The 19,943-nt window shown below is 40.4% G+C and overlaps 1 protein-coding gene across 8 annotated transcripts in view; it reads left to right on the top strand.

The window, feature by feature from the left end:
* The window catches only part of LOC117403880 (microtubule-associated serine/threonine-protein kinase 3-like), a 161,063-nt gene that overhangs the window by 95,122 nt on the left and 45,998 nt on the right, over nt 1-19,943 (top strand). The window lies entirely within an intron of this gene.

Below are 19,943 nucleotides of genomic sequence, written 5' to 3'. Positions count from 1 at the left end.
ACAGGACAGACATTAAAGCAGACCTTGTTGACATTCTAAGCTGTTTATTCTAGTCTGCCGAAAAGTTTTTAACTGTAGGGGTGAAAGTGGTGTCCCCCTCATAACCTGCCTGCCACTATGTCAGTTTGTGAGACGAATGAGTACTGTGTGATCTACTGCATCTACATGCAACGTATGTACAATTAAAAACAAAATATGCATGTGAATATCATTGTAAAGGTCAAACAAAACAAAAAAAACAATTGTGTGGGACTCTACATTGTTATTACGGAAACCAGTGACACATTGTTAATGTTATTGGAGTCAGATAATCCAAATGATTTGTGTGAGAATGTGTACAGTAAACAGTTTCCTCACTGTAAGTTGTATTTCATTTTACTGTTATCTTTGCATTCCATTATTCTGTGGAACTGTCTTTGCAATTTGACAGCATCATCACTTGTGGTTATCCTACCTTTATTAAGGGAGCTGCTGTATGACACAGGAATGATTAACTGCAGTGCAGATCCTTAACAGCTGTCTGAAATATGAATGGCAATGATGACAATGAAGGTCAGAAGCTTTATAAGGCAAGATGACTGCTAACTATACAGTATATAGTGTCTCCCAGGTATTTTAATGTGCAACGTAGACAGTTGGTAACACTGGCTGAATAGATATATTGTCATTGTGGATGAATTGCTGCATGCCATCCTTTCCATATTTGGCACATTGACATGACAGTAGAATTATGTGTACTAGTAAATGGGTTGTATCATTTATCATGTTTGCCCAAGGCGATTTTTTTTTTTTTTAGTAATTCTTTTTTCTGTCCAATTTAGGATTCCTTCTTTCTTCAGGATCCTTCATGCACCCTAGTTTTACAACGTGTGAAACGTCACTTTTCGTATGGACTGATTTGCCTTCACAGGGCTGTTTTTTTTCCTGAATTGTACTGCATTATTGACGAACCTCTGGTGAGAGTTTTAGCTATGGCTATGAGCTGGAAGCAAAGTGCTAAAATGCCTGAATTCTATAAAAGTGACTGGTACAGTAGATTACTTTTAATAGGCTTAATCCCAGGCAGGGATTTGGTTTATAAATAGACGACTTTAAATTTCATCCTCTTTGATGCAATGCGCGTAAACCGGATATTATCTGGTAGCGATGGATGTTTTATGGATATTGAGTCTGGTGGCTGGGCTGGGCTGCGCTGCCCTACTTTACAACATAGCCACAGAGGAACTGTATTTCATATCTGGATTTTTAACACATTTTTGATGTGGCCTTTACTCGTCAAGGTCATGTTGTTATACCAGCTCATGTGGTGTGTACTGTACCTCCCTGTGTAAACAGGGCTGAGGAGGTTAACCACTGTGTGACATGTGTATTAATGACAAGGACGCACAAGCCTTTTACTTTGCCCTTTGTTGCTTGTCATTTGTTAAACAGAGCCTATTTAATACGACCTTATAACAGCATGATTTCATGTCATTTTAACCAAACCATGCCACTAGCTCCCTGGTCACATTTTCATGTACTGTAGCTAAACTAAAGGATTAGGTTTAAAGGGTTGGGATAAAATTGTGATTTTAAGGTTAGAAATAGTTTTAAGTGTAGATACTGGAAGTGTGGATATTCCCGGAGCATTGGCCTCAAAAACGATAACACACCTGTCAAACAGCCACAACACAGAACCTTTGCATTCACCTGTAATGCTGCTCTCTGTCAAGAGTCCAGAGCCCTGACCACTACTCCACACTGCAAGCTATTGATAAAGCCATGTTAAAAGTAATAGCAATGTAGGACTGCCCAAGCTAGGCAATTAAAATCGTGTTGCTGATGGAAGTAACTGTGCATTAAAACCGAAAAGCAATAGTTCTTCCCTTATCACGGTTTTCTAGCACTTGAAGGTCACTGTACAACATTGCAGATTTTATTTTAAAAGATTACTGCCTGTTAGAAGTCGACTGCTTTTACTCTCAGCTCCTGTAAACCTTATTCTAGGTGGCAGCTTTGAAAGCACCTTCTAGGTTTACTCATGAAATATTTAAGAGGTCTGACGATGAGTCTGTTGGCTACTGTATTTACCCTCCTACTGCATGTGAGGGATTGTGTTGGCTGAAGAAGTACTTGCTCAAGAATTACGTTTTTATGAAAAAGATATATATATATATATATATTTTTTTTTTCTGTTGGGACATTTCAAGTTTTGTCAGGTCAACTGTAAGCCCATAACTTGTGTTATGAAATGTTTTCCATACCTCAGAAACGCGGTATAGTATAAGAGTGGAGAATAAAAAAGACCAACAAAGGTTCAAGTTAACTTTCATTTTCCCGTTTCTCCAGTTCAGAATTGTTCAATTTTGCTGAAGTACATTTTAATGAACAGTATCTTCCCTTGGCCTATAATTGAAAATGCAGTTTATATACTACAACAAATTATCAACTACTTGTTTTTTGAGAAACTTAAACAGGCAAATAAACCAATATGATGAATATGTTGGATGAAAATAACACGTTGGTCCTGCAGAGTCACTTTATTTATCCCACTGTTTCTTATATTGGGACTATTGGTTCGGTTGCTACAGTGTTTACATGAAACAATACATTTCAGTTTGCCTTTTACCTACAAAACAACATTAAATCATTTTTTCATGAGCAGTGAGATTCGAAAAAGTTATAGCTTCTATTGCAGAAAGAGAAAGTTAGTAGCGTTTTGTTGAAAAATAAAATGAATGAAATTCTCAGCCTATTACTTAACTGGCGCAGCCAAGGTTTTAAACTGATGTGTACATTTTATAGTTTGAAATGGTGCCTAAAAAAAGCCACATACTGTACCAGTAGCTCACAAAAGTGTACAGTTTCAATGAGACAGTGACCACCATCACCAATGAACAGCTTTCTTCAGGTAATGTCTTTGTTAACATGAGCGATATTTGCAACTGCTAATACATTGACTGCATTGATTCCTAACAACAAGAAGACATGGGCACGTTCATCCTGGGAATACAATTGAGTACAGAATATGTACTGTGTTGGATCAGGCATAGTAAAAGTACCTGCAGCATGTGTTTTTGATGTAATTTTTTTTTTTTAAAGGGGTGTTCACAGTAATGTTTTTATGAATTACATTTTTAATTTAACTCAAGCTTCTGTAGACCCCATAATGCTGAAGCAGTCCATACATCATGCTGTGAATAACATACCCCTTATGCAAAATGACGTGCATGATAACTCCTGTGTCGGAGTGGTGTTTATAGCTCATCAGTAGTGATAAACTTAGAGCTCCTAACTGGAAGAACAAATACACTAGTATTTTAGCAGTATCTGGAGTTCTAACAATATATTAAATTGTATTGGTGAATTCTCAATATATTTGAGACTAAAACTGCAACCTTAATTGTTTTCAAATTCAGGTTCTTCTAGTTGCCAGTGGAAACCTTTTGCTGATTAGCAAGCGTCATTGTAGAACATTGATTCTGCCCAGTGTGATTTGGGATTAAGCCCACCACAGGGATTACTGTGTTTGACTTCTGTTCTCCTGAAACCAGAAATGTCTCCACCAGCAATCTGTCACTGGTTTTTTAAAGTGAGATTATAAAGTCTGAAAAGGATGCCATTTGAATTTGTCTTGTGTCAGTACAAAGGGCAATCTGCCCTAAGGATATGTCCACCTAGCTCCCACACAATCCTCTGAATTACTGCAGGAAACTCTGTGTCTGTCAAGAATACTCAATCCTTTGTTTACTGTGACTTCCTATAGACATGCTGTTTGACATTTCATCTTGCTTCTTAGAAAGTCACTTCTTCTGTTGTGTTCTTGGAAAATAACATACACATTTATTTTTGAGAAGAATGCTGTTTAGCAGAGTTCTAGGATGTAAGTGTTTCAGTAGTAGCAGGTGGGCAACAAATGTATCAAATGTATATCTATAATGGGAAGGAGAAGAAAATAAAGATTCTAAAAAATATATTTATTGTGGCCAGTATTTTCTTAAAATACAACCCATTGTGGTTAGTTGTTAATGCAGTAGCTCTGTCTTTTACTTCAATTTGACTTCTTGTTGGCTGCACACATACTGTACATGGTCTAAAAAAGGAGCATTGTTTGTTTTGAGCAAACTAAAACATACCTGGCTTATTCCTTTGCATACAGAATGTGGTTTACTATGGGGCATTATTACATCTTTCTCTTTCACAAATGTGCTATGGACAAGAGGCCTGTCACAGATAGGCTTGGAGGCGACGTCAGGACAGGAAGACACACACAGTACGGCGAGGTAAAGCCCTGTTGCACGTATTTAATAACAAATCAAATATTTTATACAAAACAAAAACTCAACGAAAACAAAAGACGATGGACAAAACAAACAGACAAACACAGTCAAGAAGTATCGTGCTGCTGTGAAGCCAGCACGAGTAGCAGTTATTATTATATTAATTTATGTTCCTCCTCTGAACACAACACAACCCTGCAAGAGATCCCTGCCTCTTTTATGCAGCGGTGCCTGGGCTCGATTTGCTTGTTAATCATTCAGTAGGGCCCAGGCACATTTTGCACGTAAACTGATTTGGCAGTGGAGGCAATTCATTCTTCCCTGCCGACCTAAAACACCCGTGTCCACATACATTTGAAACAATAACAACACAATACAAAATAATACAAACTAAAACCAAATACACACAGGGGCGGGGTGTACCCTGTCACAAGGCCCCACCTAAGAAATAATCTTTACCTACAGTTACACCACAGGAAATAGCTTCAAGAACTGGTCTTGATGTGTAGAAATATACTAGTAAAGTGACATACTGAATTGCTGCTTTTGAATGACCCCTTTTCTGTTGTTGTTGTTTTTGTAACTGGTATGCTACAATGCTGCTGTTTTTGTTATTGTCTGAAGAAATTATCTGAAGTGCGTCAGCATGTTAGTACAGACCTCTGCTTGCAGTGCTTTCTGTTAGGACATAGTAGACCCACCAAGCCTGTTCTGTTTTTACCAGCACTATTAGTAAACTACTGTACAGTTTCTGACGTCATAAACGCAAGATCTGGTGCAGCAACTTGTTTCAGAGTGGGTGATTCAGCTGCAGGATTTGTGTAATGAATGAAGCACTTAAATACTGCGTAATTAATGCTGTAGGATGTTTTTTGTTTGTTGTTTTTTTTTCTTCTGTTAGAAACTACTCCTTGGACATTGTAATGCTTTATGTTTATCGAATTCTTAAAGTCCTCTTTTCCAGATACTGTACAGCGTCAAAGCAAGCTGCTTTTAATTTAGGCTACATATTTAAGTATGGTTTAAAACTCTGTCTTGTCCCAGTTTTGTGTCGTTTTGTTTTAAAATAAATACAAACTACAAAAAATGTAATGAAGATTATTTTGGCTGACCAGTTTCTTAGACTTGTCCAATTGAGCGTGATTTAAATAAAAGAAAACATGAAAAGTGACTCATTTAAGCATAGACAGAGAGTGGCATATTGTTTCCCAAGACAGCTGCTTGAATCAGGTTATAAAAATAATCTGGGCATCACATACAGTGTGGAGTGTGTCTTGCCAACAGTGGTTCCCTGTGTTAGTACGTTCAGATTTTCCATTGAGAGAACAATGTGTTCTTCTACATGTTAGGTTACTGATGGAACCAGGATGAGTCGGTGTGTCTTCAGTGAAGTGTAGGCAATGAATGAATTGCACAGTAGTCGCATAGTATTTTGGGCAACAGTTTATCTACCGTGGATAAATAAAAGGATTAGTTGTGGAACTATGAACACACTCCTGTTCTTATTTGAGTTACTGTGGGATTTAGCAGAGAAACACCGTTTATTTCACATCTGAAGCTATTTGGGGGCTGCAAAAAGGCATTTTGTTTGTGAGCAGGGATCTTCTCACTGGCAGATGTCATTTGAAGACTTGAATGAAAGTAGTGTTGCACCAGAGCTGTGAAGGTGTCTGGAATATAGGCTCGTCACTCAGTGTGACAATCAATCTTTATTTTGGGAACATTAAGATCAAAATCACAAGGGCTCAGCAAAGTCACCTCTGCCTGATGCAGGGTCAAAACGAGAACCACTCTGGAAAATTGTCAGCAACGTGATCGATTGCAGTTGCATTTGGGCAAATGTACGCTTTCCAATTGTACCTGTACAACTCTGCTGTGTTTTTGAGATGAAAGGTGTATTGTACCAAGTTAAGTCCACGAAATATAACATTTTATTTGGCCTTTTTAATTGTTTTTCTAAATTGCCTCATGTATGACTCACTGCATGGTTGGTATTTGTACTGTATGGTGTAGACCATTTTAAAGAATGTTTAAAAAAAAAAAAAAAGAAAAAAAAACATTTTCGTGCAGTATGTACAGGTACTGTATACATTTAGAAAGTATGAAAAATTATACTAAGAAATGTAGTTGCATTATTATTATTATTATTTATTTCTTAGCAGACGCCCTTATCCAGGGCGACTTACAATCGCAAGCAAATACAAATACATTCAAGTGTTACAATATAAGTCATACAATAAGAACAAGAAATACAATAATTCTCAAGTGTGACAAACCACAATTCAATAATACAGCAGATAATAGTGAAAGTTACATCAGGATATGATTAAGTAGTGATAGTTACATCAGGATATGATTAAGTACAAAATACTACAGATTAAACACTTGGGAGATTACAATATTCTGAGGTACAGGATTAAATGCAGTAAAATAGGGGGCAGATAAGAGCAAAATAAAGCATATTTAAATGAAGGGTGATAGCGTCCCAGGATACAACAGAGGAGTTCTACAGGTGCTGTTTGAAGAGGTGAGTCTTAAGGAGGCGCCGGAATGTGGTCAGGGACTGGGCAGTCCTGACATCTGTAGGAAGGTCGTTCCACCACTGCGGAGCAAGGGTGGAGAAGGAGCGGGCTCGGGAGGCAGGGGAGCGTAGCGGAGGTAGAGCCAGTCTTCTAGTGCAGGCGGAGCGGAGAGGTCGAGTGGGGGTGTAGGGAGAGATGAGGGTCTGGAGGTAGCTGGGTGCAGTCTGATCAAGGCATCTGTAGGCTAGTACAAGAGTCTTGAACTGGATGCGAGCGGTGATCGGGAGCCAGTGGAGCGAGCGGAGTAGTGGAGTAGCGTGGGCGAAGCGAGGTAGAGAGAACACCAGGCGAGCAGCAGAGTTCTGGATGAGCTGGAGCGGACGGGTGGCGGACGCAGGGAGGCCAGCCAGGAGGGAGTTGCAGTAGTCTAGGCGGGAGAGTACCAGGGCCTGGACCAGGAGCTGGGTAGCATAGTTGGTGAGGAAGGGTCGGATTCTTCGGATGTTGCTCAGGAAGAATCTGCAAGTGCGTGCCAGAGTGGAGATGTGCTGGGAATAAGAGAGGCAGGGGTCCAGGGTGACTCCAAGGTTTTTAGCTGAGGAAGAGGGAGAGAGTGTGGTAGATTCCAGAGGAACAGAGATAGAGAGATCAGAGGAGGGGGAGGAGGAGGGAAAGAAAAGGAGGTCAGATTTAGAGAGGTTGAGTTTGAGGTGATGCGAGTGCATCCAGGAGGAAATAGCAGACAGACAGGTAGAGATACGGGAGGAGATGGTGGAGTCAGAGGTGGGGAAGGAGAGGAAAATCTGAGCATCATCAGCATAGAAATGGTATGAGAAACCATAGGATGCGATGAGGGGGCCCAGGGAGCGGGTGTAGAGAGAGAACAGGAGAGGACCCAAGACTGACCCTTGGGGGACTCCAGTCAAGAGAGGGTGAGGTGTGGAGGTTGCTCCACGCCAGGTTACCTGGTAAGTGCGGTTGGAGAGGTAGGAGGAGAACCAGGCCAGAGCAGTGCCAGAGATCCCCAGGTCAGCAAGAGATGATAGTAGAATAGAGTGATCAACAGTGTCAAAGGCAGCAGAGAGGTCGAGGAGAATTAGGACAGAGGAGAGAGAGGCAGCTCGGGCACACTTAAGTGAGTTGGTGACAGAGAGAAGGGCGGTTTCAGTGGAGTGAGCAGAGCGGAAGCCAGATTGGAGAGGGTCAAGCAGAGAGTGGTTGGACAGGAAAGCAGAGAGCTGGCGGTGTACAGTCCGCTCGAGGGTTTTGGAGAGGAAGGGTAGGAGGGAGACAGGACGGTAGCTCTGGAGGGAGGTGGGGTCGAGGGTAGGTTTTTTGAGGAGGGGAGTGATAGAGGCTTTTTTGAAGGCAGAGGGGAAGATGCCAGAAAGTAGAGAGGTGTTGAGGAGGGAGGAGATGAAGGGGAGTAGAGCAGGAGCAGCAGCTTGAAAGAGGTGAGTGGGGAGGGGGTCCAAGGCACACGTGGTGGGTTTGTGACCCTGGAGCAGGGAGGAGAGGTCAGAGTCTGAGAGGGGCAAGAAGGTGGAGAGGGAGGGCGAGTTAGTAGGGGATGTAGTGGGTGTAGGGGTTGGAGCAGGAGGGGGTGCGGGGGAGGGAGAGGTGTTAAAGAGTTTGCGGATATCTGAGATTTTAGAAGAGAAGAAGGAGGCAAAGTCGTCAGGGGAGATAGAGGAGGGAGGAGGAGGGGGGGGAGGGTTTAGGAGGGAGGAGAAGGTAGAGAATAGTTTACGTGGGTTGTTAGTGGAGGCTTGGATTACAGATTGGAAATAAGCACATTTAGCAGAGGAGAGAGTAGAGGAGAAGGAGGAGAGAAGAGTGCGGTAAAGGTCTAGGGCAGCAGGGAGTTTGGTTCTCTTCCATTTCTTTTCAGCAGATCGCAGTGTGATTCTTGCCGAGCGGAGCACAGAGGAGAGCCAGGGATGGGGAGGGGAGGGGCGAGCGGGTCGGGAGGTGAGGGGACAGAGGGAGTCGAGGGAGGAGGTGAGTGAGGAGAAGAGGGTGGAGGTAGCAGAGTCTACGGAGAGTTGTGAAAAGGAGTCGATAGGAGGGAGGTGAGAGAGAGCAGTGGAGGCAAGGACAGAGGGGGAGAGAGAGCGGAGGTTACGGCGAGAGGTGACAGTGGGGGTAGGAGGAGCAGGGAGAGGGGGGAGAGACAGAGAAAAAGAGATGAAATAGTGATCAGAGAGGTCCAGGGGGGTGACAGAGAGGTTGGAGGGGCAGCAGGCCCTGGAGAAGGTGAGGTCCAGTTGACGGCCAGCTTTGTGGGTAGGAGGGGACGGAGAGAGACAGAAGTCGAAGGAGTGAAGGAGAGGGAGGAATCCAGCAGAGTGGCTGGGGTTGGAGAGATGGATGTTGAAGTCACCCAACAGGACAGTCGGGGTAGACAGAGAGGGGAGGGAGGAGAGTAGATAGTCGAGTTCATCCAGAAAGTGAGTGAGAGGCCCAGGGGGGCGGTACAAAACAATGAGCAGGAGTTGACAGGGAGAGGTTAGTTGGACTGCATGAAATTCAAAGGTAGTGACAGAGAGGGAGGTGAGATCAGAGGGGACAGAAAAGAGTAAGGAGGGAGAGAGGAGAAGACCCGTCCCACCTCCCCGTCCGGTGAGACGCGGGGTATGGGACAGGACGTAGAGAGAGGACAGGGCAGCAGGAGTAACAGTGTTATCAGGGGACAGCCAGGTTTCAGTGAGAGCAAGGAAATCGAGCGAGAGGTGGGAGGCAAAGGCAGAGATGAAATCAGCTTTGTTAGCAGAAGAGTGACAGTTCCAGAGTGCACCAGAGAGTGTGCGGGAGGGGGGGAGAGGCAGAGAAATGAGGTTAGAGGGGTTGGAGGAGCAACAGCGGAGGGAGGGCAGAGGACGAGGACGGGAGGACAGAACAGGGATGTGAGAGACAGTCATAGCAGGACAAGCAAGACAAAAGGCACAGTAGGAGCAGTGGGGTGGAGGATACAGACCTGACTAGTAGATGGCTTCTTCCAGAGCGCTGGTAGGTTCGGATCTAGTCGAACAGCGTCTCAGCGCAGGCCTCCCCTCGCTGGACTCCCACAGCTAGACTCCCGGCTCTTTTGTTGAGGCTCTTCTGTTGGCTGGCGCTTCGTGCTGGCGCTAAAATAAGCTGCTTGAATAAATGTTGTTACCCCTGCTTGGCAAAAGAACCAACTAAACTGTGTGGAAACCAATCAAATAGCAAAATCAACTGCTAATCAATTTAGCCACTCACCTGGTACTAATCACACACAAACTCAGCCAATTCAAACACCACCTTACAATGTCACCAAATGTAGTAGTTACAATTACAAAAAGCAGGAACTTATCTATCTGCCTCTCTCCCTGGTTCCCTGAAGACTGCATGTTGCATGGTTTCACTTTTCACATACTGTGCAGTACATCATATATGCTTCAAATGCGACGTCTGTAATGGTGACGTGGCTTATTTAACACTAGAACCGCCACGGCAGTCATTTTGACAGTTTTTCACATTTAAATTACTCTGCGTGTGTGAAAGATACGCGGTTGTCCGTTCCTGACTTATTTCCTAAATACATATTAAATACCCTGATAGCGTTTGAAAAAAATGTTATAATCCCCTCTACCTAGAAATTAATTTTTATATACAAGCCTGTTATCTCTACAGGACCTGACAGCCATCATTTCCTTCGTTTTGTACAAGGAATGCACGGGGGAAAATATCAGTAGGAGAGATGTCATCTTGAAGCTAGCCACAACGCTTCGGCAGAAACATTTCAGTCAGAAAACTGAAAAGCAGCAGGCTGCAGCAGCTCAACCTGGATTCAGTGCTTCACTGAGTGACACACGCAAGAGAAAACATATGTTACTTTAGTTTTTACAGTTTTTTATGTACATATACCTGTTTACACACTGGTTTATTTTGAAATGTTTATTATCATTTTTTGAAGTAGTGCCTTATATGTGGCAAGTTAGAAAATAAACCCTTTTATGTTTAATTATTCATTTAAATACGCCATTTCAGCTGTGCAGATGTTTGATATGATGTGCTTGAATAAAACTTTTGAGTTGTATTCGATAGTTTGTCTTTCATTTTAATATTGATGTTGTTGTTTAAAATGCAACCGTCATAATGACTGCCGGTGGCGATTTTAGGTATGAGTATAACCGCTGCGGTTCTAGTGTTAACAAATAGAAATACAGACTTGCGTTTGCTACTTAAGGGAGGATTAAACCAAACGATAAAGCATCGCTGTTATGCCATGCGTTATTTCCTGTTACAGGGTGTAACAGAGGTGGCTTTGTGGTGACGTCCGACCAGGAAGAGAATCGACACACTGGATTGCGAGGTAAGCGCTGCTGCGCGTTTTATTAATGAATAAAAAGGTTGAACAAAACCAAACCACACAGTGGTACAAAATAAACGTCACAATGGCCAAAACAAAACAGACAACACACCGTGAACAATTATCGTGCTGGTTCAAAGCCTGCATGAATAGCAATGGTTTACTATCAGTACCTGTTCTTGCTTGTCTCTTTCCACGTCTGGACAACCCAACCTCGACCTCGATCAGCCAAAGCTGTGGGTTTATATACATGTGACCGTCTCCAAATTAGCAGTAAATTAATTAATCTTGGAGACGGTCACATTCTAGCGTGGATGGGGAATTTTAACCCCATAGAATTCCACTTCTGTTGTTGTTATTACCTTAATAGTGAGCAGGTAAAATGCAGTGTGCAATCAGAATTTAATGGGGAAATTAATTCTGGCAGGGGGACTGACACATACAGTGCCTTGCAAAAGTATTCAGACCCCTGACCAATTCTCTCATATTACTGAATTACAAATGGTACATTGAAATTTCGTTCTGTTTGATATTTTATTTTAAAACACTGAAACTCAAAATCAATTATTGTAAGGTGACATTGGTTTTATGTTGGGAAATATTTAAGAAAAATAAAAAACTGAAATATCTTGCTTGCATAAGTATTCAACCCCTGTGCAGTGGAAGCTCCCAGTTTACACCGATGAAAGAAATTGCCCTAATGACGACACAATTACCGTACCATTGGCCTCCACCTGTGAACCATTAAAGCTGCTGTCACATTTTCTGGATAAAAACCCCACTGTTGAAGGATCATTGGTCAGGCTGTGAATCTGAAGGAAAATAAAGACCAAAGAGCATTCTACAGAAGTTAGAGATAAAGTAATACAAATGCATAGATTAGGGAAAGGGTACAAAATAATATCCAAGTGTTTGGATATCCCAGTGAGCACAGGTGGATCAATAATCAGGAAGTGGAAGCTGCATCACACCACCCAGGCACTGGCAAGAAAAGGCCGTCCCTCAAAACTCAGCGCTCAAACAAGAAGGAGAATTGTGAGAGAAGCCACAGAGAGACCAACAATCACTTTGAAGGAGCTACAGAGTTCAGTGGCTGGGAGTGGAGTAATGGTGCACCAGTCAACCATATCAAGAGCTCTGCATAACACTGGCCTGTATGGTAGGATGGCAAGAAAGAAGCCGTTACTCAAAAAGTACCATCTGAAAGCACATCTGGAGTTTGCCAGAAAGCATGAGAGTGACCCAGCTGCGATGTGGGAAAAGTTTTTGTGGTCAGATGAGACCAAGATAGAGCTTTTTGGCCAAAACTCAAAGCGCTATGCGCTATGCCTCAAGACACACCATCCCTACAGTGAAGTATAGTGGTGGCAGCATCATGCTGTGGGGATGCTTCTCATCAGCAGGGACTGGGCATCTTGTTAAAATTGAAGGAAGAATGGATGGAGCAAAATACAGGGAAATACTGCAAGAGAACCTGCTTCAGTCCGCTAAAAAACTGAAGCTTGGGAGGAAATTCACCTTTCAGCAGGACAATGATCCCAAGCACAAGGCCAAAGCAACATTGGAGTGGCTCAAGAACAAAAAGGTGAATGTCCTACAGTGGCCCAGTCAAAGTCCTGATCTCAATCCCATTGAGAATCTGTGGCACTATTTGAAAATTGCGGTCCACAAGCGTCGTTCAACCAACCTGAACAACCTGGAGCAAATCTGCCAAGAAGAATGGGCCAAAATCACCCCGACACTGTGTGCAAAGCTGGTACATACTTACCCCAAAAGACTTAAAGCTGTTATTGCAGATAAAGGTGGCTCTACCAAATATTAATGTATGGGGGTTGAATACTTATGCAAGCAAGATATTTCAGTTTTTTATTTTTCTTAAAAATATTTCCCAACATAAAACCAATGTCACCTTACAATAATTGATTTGGGTTTCAGTGTTTTAAAATAAAATATCAAACAGAACGAAATTTCAATGTACCATTTGTAATTCAGTAATATGAGAGAATTGGTCAGGGGTCTGAATACTTTTGCAAGGCACTGTGTATATATGTGTGTATATATATATATATCTATATCTATATATCTATCTCTAGAACAGGTTGGAATCGTCAGCTGTGCTACACATAAGAGGTGGTGGAGGTCACCCACATAAAGCTAAAAGGGAATGTTATTTCTCAGATGACATGCCAGCATCAGGCTGAATGTATCAGTTTTCCAAATCAGTGGGTACCAGCTTTGTAGTAAGGGTAGCAGTTTGATACTGGCAGTGGCTGGAGAGTCCCCAGTCTGAATAGGCTTTTAATCCTTAGTAAATGATTCATTGACTTTTTCCCCTTTTATGGAGGTCTTGAATGGTCTGGCTTTATTGTGATTGTATGTCAAAAACAACTTTGAAATCTTTCCCTTTTGAAATAATGTACTGCTATGACTGGGTTGTTGTTGTTATTAGAATTGTGCAGAATAGAGGATAATCAAACTAGAACTCTCATTATACAAGTCAATCTGTTTGGCTCGGACGATCGCAGTGTCTGACCAGATAGTGCTGATCACCAGTTACTGCTGGTCCTTCGGGACTCTGTAATGGAAGCCACAAGCCTGACGTGCCGAAACACAGCATTAGGTGCCAGTGCTGTGTGACCAGCCATTTATAGATTTTGAGGGGTTGCTTTAATTTCATAACAGGTGTATTATTGTAAGGCTGTTGGTTACACCAATAATAATTGTATATGGACACTAGCAAGCTTTTGCTATCTTTTAAATGTGTGCACTGTGCAGTCCGATCAGGTCCAATGTACTTTATTAAACCTAAGAGGATCTAGTTTGTGTATAGTAAGCATGCTATTAATTAAACTTGTGCTGCTATTCACAGACTCTGCCCTTCAGAACAAGTGCAGATTGTAACTCCTTGTCCGATGCTGCGATCATGTTGGTGGACAAGAATTTTTAGTTCCAAACATTCTTTTATAAATGTTATTAGTGGAATCCTTTTGTATAACTTAATTGTAAGTTCCTATTCCGATTCACCTGGGCACTTGAAGTGGCAGCTTTCAGTTCTGTTTAGTTCACTCACTGCAATGCAGTACAGAGGAAATGCAAAATATCACAGGCTGTTGAAAAGGATGGTTATACGGTAAGACATTATAGTTGTATATTATTATTATTATTATTATTATTATTATTATTATTATTATTATTATTATTATTATTATTTGCTTATTTAGCAGACGCCTTTTATCCAAGGCGACTTACAGAGACTAGGGTATGTGAACTATGCATCAGCTGCAGAGTCACTTACAACTACGTCTCACCCGAAAGATGGAGCACAAGGAGGTTAAGTGACTTGCTCAGGGTCACACAATGAGTTAGTAGCTGAGGTGGGATTTGAACCGGGGACCTCCTGGTTACAAGCCCATTTCTTTAACCACTGGTCCACACAGCCTCCTTAAGTGAACTAAACCGTTTCGAAGACATTAAAATGGTTATTTTGGGAGAAAATACTGTGAGGATGAACCAAACTGGTAGTTTATGTATTGCAGGAGTAAGTGATTATCATTTGACATGTTATGCAGTATATAGGAGTAGGATTCTTGTTTATATAATAATAAAGGGCCGGTCTAATCTTTGTAAGTCAGGCTTTGTCTGATTTACTTCTGTTACACGTAGAAGCACTATGCATGCTTTTCTTAGGTATTATTATTATTATTATTATTAATTATTATTATTACATACATTTATTCATATGTTCATTAATACATTGAAATAAATCAAATTATTTTATTATTTATTTCTTAGATGCCCTTATCCAGGGTGACTTACAGTCATAAACAAAAATACATTTCAAGAATAATTATACAGGATCCCTCTCTACTGTAAATGCAGCATCTCATTCAAAGTCAGCATCAAGGGCAGGGTTTACATGCACAAGTCATGACAGTTTTCCTCACGACGTGTTTGCCATACCATTTCAGGAAATGCATTGCTATGCAGTTCTTATTTGGCCGTACAGATTACTCAATTCATAGTCATTTAGGGGAGGGGACTTGTCCATGTCTGATTAGTAAGTAGGAAAAGAACGACTCTGAATATCGTGAGGAGAGCTTCATGCATTGCCATGAAGATAAAAACATTTAACAAGAAAAATGAATTCACATGTTGTCGCGCACATTCTGAATTACACCACGCATTAGCTACTTGTTTGTCTGGTTACCTTTCCAACACACACACACACACACACACAAATTATGTAACATATAATTCCTACTACCATAGAAAGCGGTGTATAAGTCACACTGGTTTATAAGTCGTCCCGTCCAGTCCCCCCCTTTTTTTGAGACAACAATTTCAGGAAAAACCCTATAGGTCACACTGGTGTATAAGTCGCTCCCCCCTTTTTTAGGACCCCCCAAAAATACCTAGAAAATAGACTTATACAAAGGTTGTTACAGTAAGTACATGTTTTACTACTTAGAATGTATATATCTGTGTGAGTGTGTGTGTGTTTGTGGAACATCTAAAAGTTAAATTTCATTAACACTAGAACCGCCTTTTACAATACATATTTTTATTTTGAATATAACCTACAATATTCTACTTTTTTATTTTTTATACAAGCCTATTGTTATCTCTACTGGACCTGGCAGCCATCAATTCCTTCATTTTGTACAAGGAATGCACCACAGCGCTTCAGCAGAAACATTTCAATCAGAAAACTGCAAAGCTGCAGCAGCTCAACCTGGATTCTGTGCTGCGTGTGACATCATATGTAACTTTCATTTTAGATTAAAAACTACTTTTTGTTTTTACAGTTTTGTATGTACATTAACCTGTTTACACACCTGTTTCTTTTGAAATGTTTATTTTATTATAGTTTTTCATTTTTTGAAGTAGTGCTTCATATGTAACCCCTTTTTTTGTTTAATTGTCATTTAAATACAGCATTTTGGCTGTGCAGGTGTTCGATGTATGATGTGCTTGAATAAAACTTTTGAGTTGTATCCGATAGTTTGTCTTTCATTTTAATATTGACGTTGTTTAAAATGTACCGTGATACTGACTGTCGTTGGCGGTTGTATGTATGAGTGTTACCATGGTGGTTCTAGTGAGTAGGCCATAAATGTTTTGTATGGCCTTTCTGCTGGAGATTACTTGAGATTAAGTCAGAAGAACGGGATCTTGACTGCTGAAATCTCGTGAGCCACAAGCACGATTTCTGCTCCAGTTTACATGGGTTTTTACAGCTATTTTTATCGTGAGAAAGCGATTGACCCTGCCGTTAGTCGCGCTGCCAAAAGGACATCCTTTTGCTGTTTCACGATGTATTCGCGTGACAAAGTCACACTGTCGTGACTGTAGAGTCAATTTTCTCGTGCATGTAAACCAAGCCAAGGGTATATGCCAGGCACATTTTAATAAGACGATTGTTAATGAAGAGTATAATTAATTACATGGGTACCTGTATCCCATAGACTGGCGTCACAATGGGTACTGAATGCTAATTACTGCAGAGCAGCAGTTGGTTAGATTATACTGGATGAATTGTTTTAAACACTATTTTTAGCTCAATTCCTTTTGCCAAACTAATTGCCTATTACATACTAATATCTAGCTAGGTGCACTGCTAATCTGTACCGGCAGTACTTACTCATAAATTGGTAGCATGTTGCTGATCTGTGCAAGTTCTGTATAGTTTTCTGTTTCATTGAGAATTTTTATAAGCTTGTTTTTAACCTTTTTTTAGACAGTTGCCCAGAAGCTGCCTGCATCTTTAGACTCGGAGCTGTTGTTTTAATGGTGTAGTGCCTCACACAGTTTTAAAAATGTAGTTTTGCATTTTAGTAACTTTTAAGCCTGTTTTGAAAATACCAGCACAGAAGGCTAAACTTTACACCAATTCATTACTTTTTTAGTGTATAATTTTACTTTGTGAAAACCTGGCATCATGAACGGCTAAGCAAATCCTCCCCATGTTTAAAAGTCTGTGTGTTCACACGTGGTAATAAATAGCTCAAATGGTTGTTGAGTGCAGCAGGGTCATACGGTGATGGTGACAATTGAACTCATATATATATAGTGAGGACTTGAACGAGGCTCACTACTGTAATTCTGAAGTGCTGCACGTAACTTTTCACAGACTGGGCCCAGACTTGCTGTCAGTAGAGAGACCGATTATGAAAAACACCTTTTAAAATTTTTTTTAAACATACGCGTGATGTCTTATTTTAGCACTTTATATACATTTAAGAGGCAGTTTTGCTGTATTTGTGCTAGTTCTTTTTTTTTTTTTTTTTTTTTAAGAAGTAAATGTTGCTATACAGTTTTCACACCTGAACTTTTTGTGTTCTGTTAATACATTGTTGAGTTAAGTCAGAATGAAATGTGGTCTTGAATATGGTTCTGTGTTTATCAACTTAAATTAACCACTTAACACTGCCTATCAAGTGTTAGTGTCCCGGAACATGAAACCACATAAGCTTTGATTAATACTTTGTGGAATGAAAACTAAGATGCAATAATAACCTCCATGTATACATCCCAACCCAGGATAAAACACCTGTCTCCAGCTTTATTTTGGTATATAAATCATGCATAGTGACTAAGTAGCTGCTTTTTGTTTCTTTTAAAACAAGGTTACTCACAAATGTAAATTGTCTTGGTGGTAGTATTTAGATTCAACACTGTTTCAGTCAATTTATTAGCCCATTACAGTATCTTGGTCTGTATTCTTGATGAGGGAGCAAATAAACCCTGTTTATTTAAAATAAAAATAAAAATGTGTGTGAAGGTTGCGTGAAACTGTAAGATTAACAGACTTATTTGTGGGCAGGATCTTCACAGCGAGCACTGTAGAAAGTGAACTGTGAACCTACTGTTTTGGCACATGGAAATTAAGGGATATTGACTCAGGCAGCGTTTAACTGAACTTTGAGGAATGTCTTGTAATCAAGTGCAGTTTCAAAACATCAATATGATTTGGAAAGACAGACGGAAGACTTATTAAACACATCCTGTTGTCACTCCAGTGTTTTATTCTACCCCTTGAGAAAGCGTTAATTGAGAATATCAACATGAAGTGAAACCTCGTGGTGCTATAGTTTGTATGAAACAAAGCGACACAGATGTGAATGTATTTTCTTTTCTGGTTGATTAGATTAATTACTGTAAAAACCATCAGCTCAACAAGCTATTAATCTTTCATTTTTAACCAGCAAGAGTATTTAAAATGAGGAGATTGTTCATATATTGAAATCTGTACATCACACATTGCTATTAGAAACTTAACTATTGAAGCAATCTAGGCCAGTTTGAGGGCAACCCTGGAAATCTGTATACTGATGCAAAACATCGAGTGCAGCTTGAGCTTACAGTGTTATGCAGTTTTGTTTCAAGTAATTTTGTGAGTTTCCTTTCAGCAGCTTAATTGATGTCAAATAATAGCATTGAAATTGAACTGGGAAAGTTAGATGTTTTGTTACTTGAATTTTTTAATTAAAATCTCATTCTTTTATTAAGAAAATCTTCAATATATGAACAAATGTAATGTGGTTGAAATGTATTTGGAATAAAAAATGCACTGTGTTCCTTATAGAATGTACTGTACATTAGTGCAGGGGTTCCCAAACTGTGCTCCGACACAGTACCAGGTGGGCCGCGGGAGCAATTACATTCTATGTGTTTTTATTCTATTGATAGTGAAAAGCAGGCACCAACGGCAGCTGTGACTGTAGAAAAATAAAGTGTAGCAAGGCAGTATTGGCGGACTGTCAATCAAAGCAGAAATTCACAAATCAGAGCTAACAGATTGCCTACCTATAGGTGGGATGTAAAGGGAGAGCACTGACAATAGGGCAGTGTTAAGGTCATGTGATCGACCTGCTGGCAGATGTAAACCGTGTGTTCAGTAATTTTATAAAATTACAATATGTCGACTCTGCTAAGTATAAAGAACAAAAAAGGCAGCTATAGGAGTTTGAATGCATTTGTACCGTGGGCTCAGTTTTGAGGTGCTGGAATGGGTTTTTTTTTTTCTTTTTGTAGAAACATTTTCATACTAACTTTTGTACTATAACATTCATTTAAAAATTCAGTTGATGCCTATGATGAATACGTTTTTTGTGACTAATTAGCTATTAACATTTAAAATATTCAGTACTTTGATAGGCCGTGTGGTCTAGTGGTTAAAGAAAAGGGCTTGTAACCAGGAGGTCCCTGGTTCAAATCCCACCTCAGCCATAGACTCATTTTGTGACCCTGAGCAAGTCACTTAACCTCCTTGTGCTCCGTCTTTCAGGTGAGACGATATTGCAAGTGACTTTGCAGCTGATGCATAGTTCACTCACCCTAGTCTTTGTAAGTTGCCTTGGATAAACTAATAATAATAATAATAATATGTTTCAATATTAACTAAATCAAGTTATTAATCAAACTCATAAATCTTGTTACATACCGGTAATTGATTTATTAAAATGTTTGGATATACTGCTATTTTATTGATTACTGGCTCATTAGTCGTCTAAAAATAACGCTAGAATATGTTGTTTTTTGTTGGAAAATATATATATAAGTTTTCTTTTGGTTAATGGCGCAGCTGCGCTCTTTTTTTTGGGGGGGGGGATGTTGCAAGCCATCTGAGTGTGATTTTGCAAGTTGTATTTTGTTGCACATAGTGGTGAAAAAAGCAAGTTCTGCAAGGCTCTCGTTTCCTTCTGTATTGTGCGCGTTCGTCTTTTTTGTGCAGGACAGTTCAGCGTGAGAGGTAACAGCTGGACGTTTTAATGACACAATGTTCACAAATTAGGATTGAAGTTATGTTTTGTGCACGTGTACTTG

Source organism: Acipenser ruthenus, chromosome 1, assembly GCF_902713425.1.
Source record: "Acipenser ruthenus chromosome 1, fAciRut3.2 maternal haplotype, whole genome shotgun sequence".
NCBI lineage: Eukaryota > Metazoa > Chordata > Actinopteri > Acipenseriformes > Acipenseridae > Acipenser > Acipenser ruthenus.
The sequence above is the reverse complement of the archived record's forward strand: the minus strand, read 5'-3'. Positions and strand labels throughout refer to the sequence as shown.